Raw genomic sequence first — 8,278 nt, 5'->3', positions numbered from 1 at the left:
AACTTGATAGGATGATTTATTAAGAGAGAGTAAATATTATTAATATATTATGTGAATAATATAATGAATAATATATTGTTATTTGATTAATATAAGTCATAGAATTAATTAGAATTAATTTGGTGACTTAAAGAGATTAATTAAATAAAGGGGTATAAACTGTCAATTGTTTGATAGTTAAGCTTTAGACTGTAAATCCATTAGGATATGGTATGGACGAATTCTAAGAGGTTTAGGATAGCTTAAATCGTCCATATACTTATCTATGGAATGGATTTGGATAGCCTTAAGAGAAGATTATCCAATTAGGGTTTAGGTTGTAACCCTTAAGGAGTCTACAAGTATAAATAGACCCTATGGCATAGGGAATTCGACACATCTCCTAAAGCAAGGAACCTCTGGTCGAATTCCTTCCCTCTCCTCTCTCCTAAATCATTCTTATTGCTATTGGTGTTTGTAAGCCATTAGAGGAGTGACACTTGTGACTCTAGAAGCTCCAAGACCTCAAGATCAACAAAGGAACTCAAAGGTATGATTCTAGATCTGTTTCAATGTTGTTATTTAACCTAATTAGTCATTAGAAGACTTGGATTCAATGCATGTTTATTAGAAAGCCTAGATCCAAGCATTAGGGTTTTGCATGCGCACATAGGAAAGTTCTTATGGCTAAAACCCAACAGTGGTATCAGAGCCTAGCTTGGTTTTCTTTAAATTGTTGCTTGATTAACTGAAACAAACCTGCAAAATTCGATTTTTTGGTTTCTGTGTCACTGACTCGGCGAGTCCCAAGGTGGACTCGGCGAGTAGGCCTGACTCGGCGAGTCCCCTTGTGCACTCGGCGAGTCAAAGCGTCAGGAATGGCCAGATTCGGGATTTCTTTGTGTTTATCTTATGGAAACTTACCTTAATCATAATAGATCAACCTAAATCCGATTTTATGATAAATATGACTATTATCTTGATCTAGAAAAAGGTAATTATCAACTAATTAAATATTTAATTTCCTTATATGATAATTAATTAATTATTTAACTATTTTGGTAATTATCTTTCAAAGAAATCTTGAATAAATCAAATATAGATAATTAGGATATTAATTGTTAATTGGAATTATTTGTTATTTGATCCTCCATGTTTTAAGTGTTTAAAAACCTACCCTCATGTTTTGAAATTTACTTTTGTGATTAAAAGTTTTAATTTAGACAACTTAAATTTCAAACCCTAGATTTTAAAAGTTTTAAAATACAACACTATACAAATATGATATTACTAGAATAATATATATGTATAACTAAATGCTAGTCTTACCGTTAGTAGGCCTCATTCACGAAGCCGATCTATAAGGTGGGTATAAGGTTGCGTCCTATAAAATGGCGCTTAATGGGTGTACACTCACACCCACCGCTTGCTTGATTGGTGGAGGGTCGTTAGCCGAACGGGTAGGATAGGGCAACCTCATTCTCTCATTAAAAGTATAATAAGAAATATAAAGTAACTACGTATATTTTTTAAAATTTCCCAATCCTAGTTACTTTAGGAAAAGTGAATTGATGCAATCCCATGAAATTACACTTTGCACCTTGCTAAGATGTTAGTGGAGCGTGTGTGGTTTACCGGCACACTAATTGGTTCTAAGCGAAGGTGGCAAAGGGTGATTCATTGTTTATCATAGTTCGATGGAGCGTGTGTGGTTTACCGGCACATCGAATAGGTGATTGTTACAATGAAGGCACCATGTGAATTTGCATGGTAATTCACACACGCTTTGTGATACTCGGCATCCCAGTCACAAACGAGAGGGGCATATCGAGATTTAAACATGCCATTGAATAGTTTCAATGAATCTCATCCGAACCTAGGAATTCTCAAAAACACTTAGGACTAATAATGTAAGTTTTATGATGGAGAATTAGTGAATCGTCATTCACTTACCTTCAATTTATTTGCATGTTAGATTACGGCATCCCTTTTCTAGTATGTAAATGTTATTGTTGGATCCTAGCCCTAATTTTCTTATTGGGTGATAATTGGGGACTCTTATTCTAATCTATCTTTGTCCTTTTCTAATTATAGATGTCAAACGCAAACAACGCTGCTGCTAGTTCTTTCACGTTGATGAGCCTTTGCCAAAAGGTCACCTTCGATGGAACGAACTTTAGCGAATGGATAAGATACATTCGCACCATTGCTCGCTATGAGGATAAGGAGTATGTCCTCGATGAGAAGCTCGAGAAAATCAACCCCGAAATTGCTACTCCCGCCGAAATCACCGCCTTTGAAACTCATGAGCGAGATGCAACGAAGGTACATTGCATCATGATCGCCACCATGAACTCCGAATTCCAAAAGTCCTACGAGGACATGTACCCGTACGAGATGCATCAAGACTTATTGGAGAGGTACCACCAAAACACGAGACAAGAGAGGTACGAGATTTTCACTAACATGATTTCCGCGAAGATGGGTCATGGAGAATCTCTTACCGTGCACTTGCAAAAGATGCAAAGGTATGTTGACCGCCTCCGCAAGTTAAATGTTGACTTCGGTGAAGACTTGGCGATCGACATGGTGCTTCACTCTTTGCCTTCGATGTACAACCAATTTAGGATGACCTACCACATGAACAAAGAAGAGGTCACCCTAAGCAAGCTCCAAGGTCTCTTGAGGGTTGCTGAGAGCAACTTCAAGGACAAGTCTGTTGCACCCACTCCCAATCCGCCCGCTGCTCCTGTCTTGGCTATTGGACAAGGGAAGGGAAAGAAGAGGAAAGCTTCATCGAAGAACTATCGCAAGGTGAAAGCCCGAGATGGTGCCTCTTCTAGTGGGACCAAAGTTGATCCCGCCAAGCCCTGCTCTAACCCGAAGGAGGCAGAGTGCCACCACTGCCACAAGATAGGACATTGGAAGAGAAGCTGCCCGGATTACCTGCAAGCAATCAAAGAAGGAAAGATCAAGCCATCTTTCGCAGGTATATATACAATCAAATCTAACGATTCTAATCATGCTATTTCTTGGGTTCTTGATACCGGTTGTGGTTATCACATTTGTTCTAATGTGCAGGGACTAAGAAGAAGTAGGGATGTGGAGCAAGGAAGGATCAATCTAATCATGGGGAACAGAAGATCGTCGCCTGTGACCAAGATTGGAGTGTATTCCTTAGTGCTTAGGAATAGTTTAGTTTTAGATTTGAACAATTGTTGCTATTCGCCAGAAATGGCAAGAAACATCATTTCATTTCATGGTTTATATAGACAAGGATTTAGATTTTCTTTTAATAATGAGAATGGTTCTATTTTGGCTTATCTAAATGGTGTCTTTTACTTTGAAGCTATACCATGTAATGGAATATATGAAACCGTTATGATTGTTGATAACTTAGGAAATGATGTTTTGAATATTGATTCTTCCACTAGTATGGATAAAGCATCCTTGTGGCATTGTCGTCTTGGACATGTCAACAAGAAACGCATAGCCCAACTCCAAAAGGATGGAGTATTGGACTCATTCGACCTTAGGGAAGATGACACATGCGAGTCTTGTTTGCTTGGAAAGATGACTAAGTCGCCTTTCACGAGTACATGTGAAAGGGGCGAGGGTCTATTGGACCTAATACATACCGATGTGTGTGGACCGTTTAGATCAACCACGAAGGATGGGAACCGCTTCTATGTGACTTTTACCGATGACTATAGTAGATATGGGTATATCTACTTAATCAAGCAAAAGTCAGACACCTTTGAAAAGTTCAAAGAATTCAAGAATGAAGTGGAGAATCAATTGGGCAGGAAAATCAAGATGCTTCGATCCGATCGAGGAGGAGAGTACCTAAGTCTTGAATTCCACGATTATCTCAAGGAGTGTGGAATAGTTTCACAATTGACGCCTCCTAGGACACCGCAGTTGAATGGTGTGGCAGAAAGGCGTAATCGAACCTTATTGGATATGGTTCGCTCTATGATGAGTCGTGCTTTGCTACCAATCTCTTTTTGGGGGTATGCCTTAGAGACTGCCGCCCATATCCTTAACCGAGTCCCTACTAAGAAGGTTGCCAAAACACCTCACGAGATGTGGACAGGGAAAGCTCCCTCGTTGGCACATATCAAGGTTTGGGGTTGCGAGGCTTTCGTAAGACGAGATACTCACGACAAGCTTGAACCTCGAAGTGAGCGATGTATTTTCATCGGCTACCCGCAGACATCCTTTGGATATCTCTTCTATAGACCGAAGGACAATGTTGTCTTCGTTGCAAGGAGAGGAGTTTTCCGAGAACGAGAACTCATAAGCCAAGGAGACAGTGGGAGGCAAATCGAGCTTGAAGAGATTCAAGAGTCAATAGATGAAGGAACCTCTACCGCTGGCACTCAACCCGAGGAGGAAACTCCGGTTGAACCGATTGACGAATCCTTACCTCTTAGACGTTCCGATAGAGTTAGAGTTCTACCCCAGTTTTATGGTTTTCATATTACTACCGAAGGGGACACGTATATTAGTGATGGTACACTAGTGAATCTTGATGAACCTAATAGCTATAAGGAAGCCATGGCAGGCCCGGAGTCTGCAAAATGGAAAGAGGCAATGGATAGCGAGATCCAATCCATGTATGATAACCAAGTTTGGAATTTGGTTGATTATGTGCCCGGACGTAAGACCGTTGGGTGCAAATGGATCTTCAAGAAGAAGACCGACGTGGATGGAAACATACACACATATAAAGCGCGATTGGTTGCGAAGGGCTTTACTCAAACTCCTGGAGTTGACTATGATGAGACCTTCTCACCAGTTGCGAAGATTAAATCTATTAGAGTGATGCTAGCTATTGCCGCATTTCATGATTATGAGATTTGGCAAATGGATGTCAAGACCGCTTTTCTTAATGGGAAGTTGGCTGAGGACGTTTACATGGCTCAGCCCGAGGGGTTTGTAGATCCGAAGCATCCGAATAGAGTGTGTAAACTTGAGAAGTCCATTTATGGACTTAAGCAAGCGTCTCGCAGATGGAATCTTTGCTTCGATGAGAAAGTCAAAGAGTTTGGATTTGTAAGAAGCGAAGACGAGTCTTGTGTATATGTCAAAGCCAGTAGGAGTATAGTAAGCTTTCTCGTTCTATATGTCGATGACATATTGCTCATAGGAAACGACATCCCGACTCTGCAGGAAGTTAAGTCCTGGCTCGGGAAGTGCTTCGCTATGAAGGACCTCGGAGAAGCTTCTTACATTTTGGGAATAAGGATAGTGAGAGAAAGAAGTAAAAGACTAATTGGACTTAGTCAGAACACTTACTTGGAGAAGGTACTGAAACGTTTTAGTATGGAAAACTCAAAGAAGGGAGAATTACCGATACAAAGTAATGCCAAATTAAGTAAGACTCAAAGTCCGAGTACCGAAGCTGAGATAGCAGAAATGAGCCGAGTACCATACGCTTCCGCAGTTGGCTCAATCATGTACGCTATGACTTGTACTCGCCCTGATGTAGCCTTCGCTTTGAGCATGGTTAGCAGATATCAAGGGAATCCTGGCAAAGCACATTGGATTGCGGTGAAGAATATCCTTAAGTACCTTCGGAGGACAAAGGAATGGTTCTTAGTCCTCGGAGGGAGTGATGACTTGAAGGTGCGAGGGTATAGTGACGCCAGTTTTCAGACCGACAGGGACAACTACCGTTCGCAGTCGGGCTGGGTCTTTACCCTAAATGGAGGAGCAGTGACCTGGAAGAGTTCCAAGCAAGAGACCGTAGCTTATTCAACGTGCGAATCAGAGTACATTGCAGCGAGCGAAGCGTCGAAGGAGGCAATATGGCTAAAGAACTTCATCGGTGATCTTGGAGTCGTACCTGCCATAAAGGAGCCCACGGAGATTTTCTGTGATAACGAAGGTGCGGTTGCCTTAACTAAGGAACCGAGGGATCATGGTAGATCAAGACATATCGACAGAAAATATCACTTCATCAGACATCGTGTAGAAGAAGGACAACTCGTAGTGAAGAGGATATCCTCAGAAGACAACCCAGCAGATCCGCTTACGAAGGGACTGAGTAGGGTTAAGCACTTACAGCATGCTAGGAGTATTGGGCTGAAGGATGATATTAGCATAGATTAGATAGTATTAGAAACGTGTAATAGATAAATGTAAATTGACATTTGATGATTAAATAAAGGAGTTTTATTTATGAGTAATGATACTATCTTATGTTAATTGTTTAGCTATTGTTTCACTTTGCATGTTTTGACTTCCAGAATAATTGAGGTTATTAGGAATAATCGAATTATTCAAATGGTCCACAATCGTTCATATGTTGGGAGTAGATATGAAAGAAGATTGTCATGAATTGGTGTGTAGAGTGTCTAAATGGTGTTAGACATAGCAAAGGATTGCTGCAACGTTCATGAGTGCTTATGAACTAGTTTTGAGCATTGGAATAAACCCACGCTTGCTGGAATCACCTTGTGGAATACGATATAAAAGGTGATCGCAAGACGATAATATCATATAGTCTTAAAACCTAGATATATGGTTTATTATTTGTTAATTGATTGTACATTGATAATACGAAAACGCATCAGTAACTTGGTGTTATAAAACGTATTGTTGTGTATAGTTGGTTAATGAATAAGTAAATGCATATAAGTCGAAGTTTATCTGTAACTTTTATCTAAGAAGGTAAAAGCGATATCTCGGCCGCTCGATGATTTGATTTGACTTATGTGCCGGGCCCGGTCAGAACTGAATTGATGTGTTCGATTAAGTCCTATGTCGAATAAATCAGAGATCGAGAAACCTAAATGCTTGACTTACCATTCCATAGGATTGTCAGCATGATATCTAACAGAGGACTGTACGTTCCCTTATCTAAAGGACAAGATTGATTAGATCAGAGTTGACAGCGTCTTTGAGAGCTATGATTGCAAAACCGAATTGTACTTGTATAGTTGCTAGACTTATCCAAGTGGGAGACTGTTGGAATAATGTCTAAGGCTGCAACTATATTAGGCAAGTATTTGATCCGGTTGTGCATGTTCCTTTTGGGTTGCCTTCACCATAGCAACTTGATAGGATGATTTATTAAGAGAGTAAATATTATTAATATATTATGTGAATAATATAATGAATAATATATTGTTATTTGATTAATATAAGTCATAGAATTAATTAGAATTAATTTGGTGACTTAAAGAGATTAATTAAATAAAGGGGTATAAACTGTCAATTGTTTGATAGTTAAGCTTTAGACTGTAAATCCATTAGGATATGGTATGGACGAATTCTAAGAGGTTTAGGATAGCTTAAATCGTCCATATACTTATCTATGGAATGGATTTGGATAGCCTTAAGAGAAGATTATCCAATTAGGGTTTAGGTTGTAACCCTTAAGGAGTCTACAAGTATAAATAGACCCTATGGCATAGGGAATTCGACACATCTCCTAAAGCAAGGAACCTCTGGTCGAATTCCTTCCCTCTACTCTCTCCTAAATCATTCTTATTGCTATTGGTGTTTGTAAGCCATTAGAGGAGTGACACTTGTGACTCTAGAAGCTCCAAGACCTCAAGATCAACAAAGGAACTCAAAGGTATGATTCTAGATCTGTTTCAATGTTGTTATTTAACCTAATTAGTCATTAGAAGACTTGGATTCAATGCATGTTTATTAGAAAGCCTAGATCCAAGCATTAGGGTTTTGCATGCGCACATAGGAAAGTTCTTATGGCTAAAACCCAACATAGTGAAGCATGCATGCTCGTTTTGCATCTTGATCAACATGTATCCCTTACTAGAAAGGTAACAAAGGCTCGTCCCTTAAAGTAGTTCTTACCCTAAAAATGAATTATATGTTTTTATTTTAAGGCCATGTCATGAATTTCTACCAAAGATGTTCATTCCTTTTCCTTTTTAGGATAGTTCATCCCAAGTTCATTTTAGTGTTGTCTTACTTGAGGACAAGTAAGGTTCAAGCTTGGGGTGATTTGATAGTTTCGTTTTTATTACTTCTTTTCATAGTTTATTTTTAGTTAAAACCATCTCATTTTAGTTAAGCTTCATGCATATTTTCTCTTTTTATTATTTTTTTCCTTTGACGGGTGCTTTCCAGTCTTTTGAGCTTATTTTGCAGGATTTACTGAAGACTATTCATTACTGGAGGTATAGAAGGAGTGTGGGACTTTTGGTGGCTTGTGGATTGCTTGTGAACTTGAGGTGGTGCAATTGGGCTCGGTGTCAATATAAGCAAGAAGCGCGTTGGACTTCATCTTTGAACAAGAACTCGAGCTACGGAAGATTGAAGG

Source organism: Lactuca sativa, chromosome 8, assembly GCF_002870075.4.
Source record: "Lactuca sativa cultivar Salinas chromosome 8, Lsat_Salinas_v11, whole genome shotgun sequence".
Classification (NCBI taxonomy): domain Eukaryota; kingdom Viridiplantae; phylum Streptophyta; class Magnoliopsida; order Asterales; family Asteraceae; genus Lactuca; species Lactuca sativa.
Note: the sequence above shows the minus strand (reverse complement) of the source record.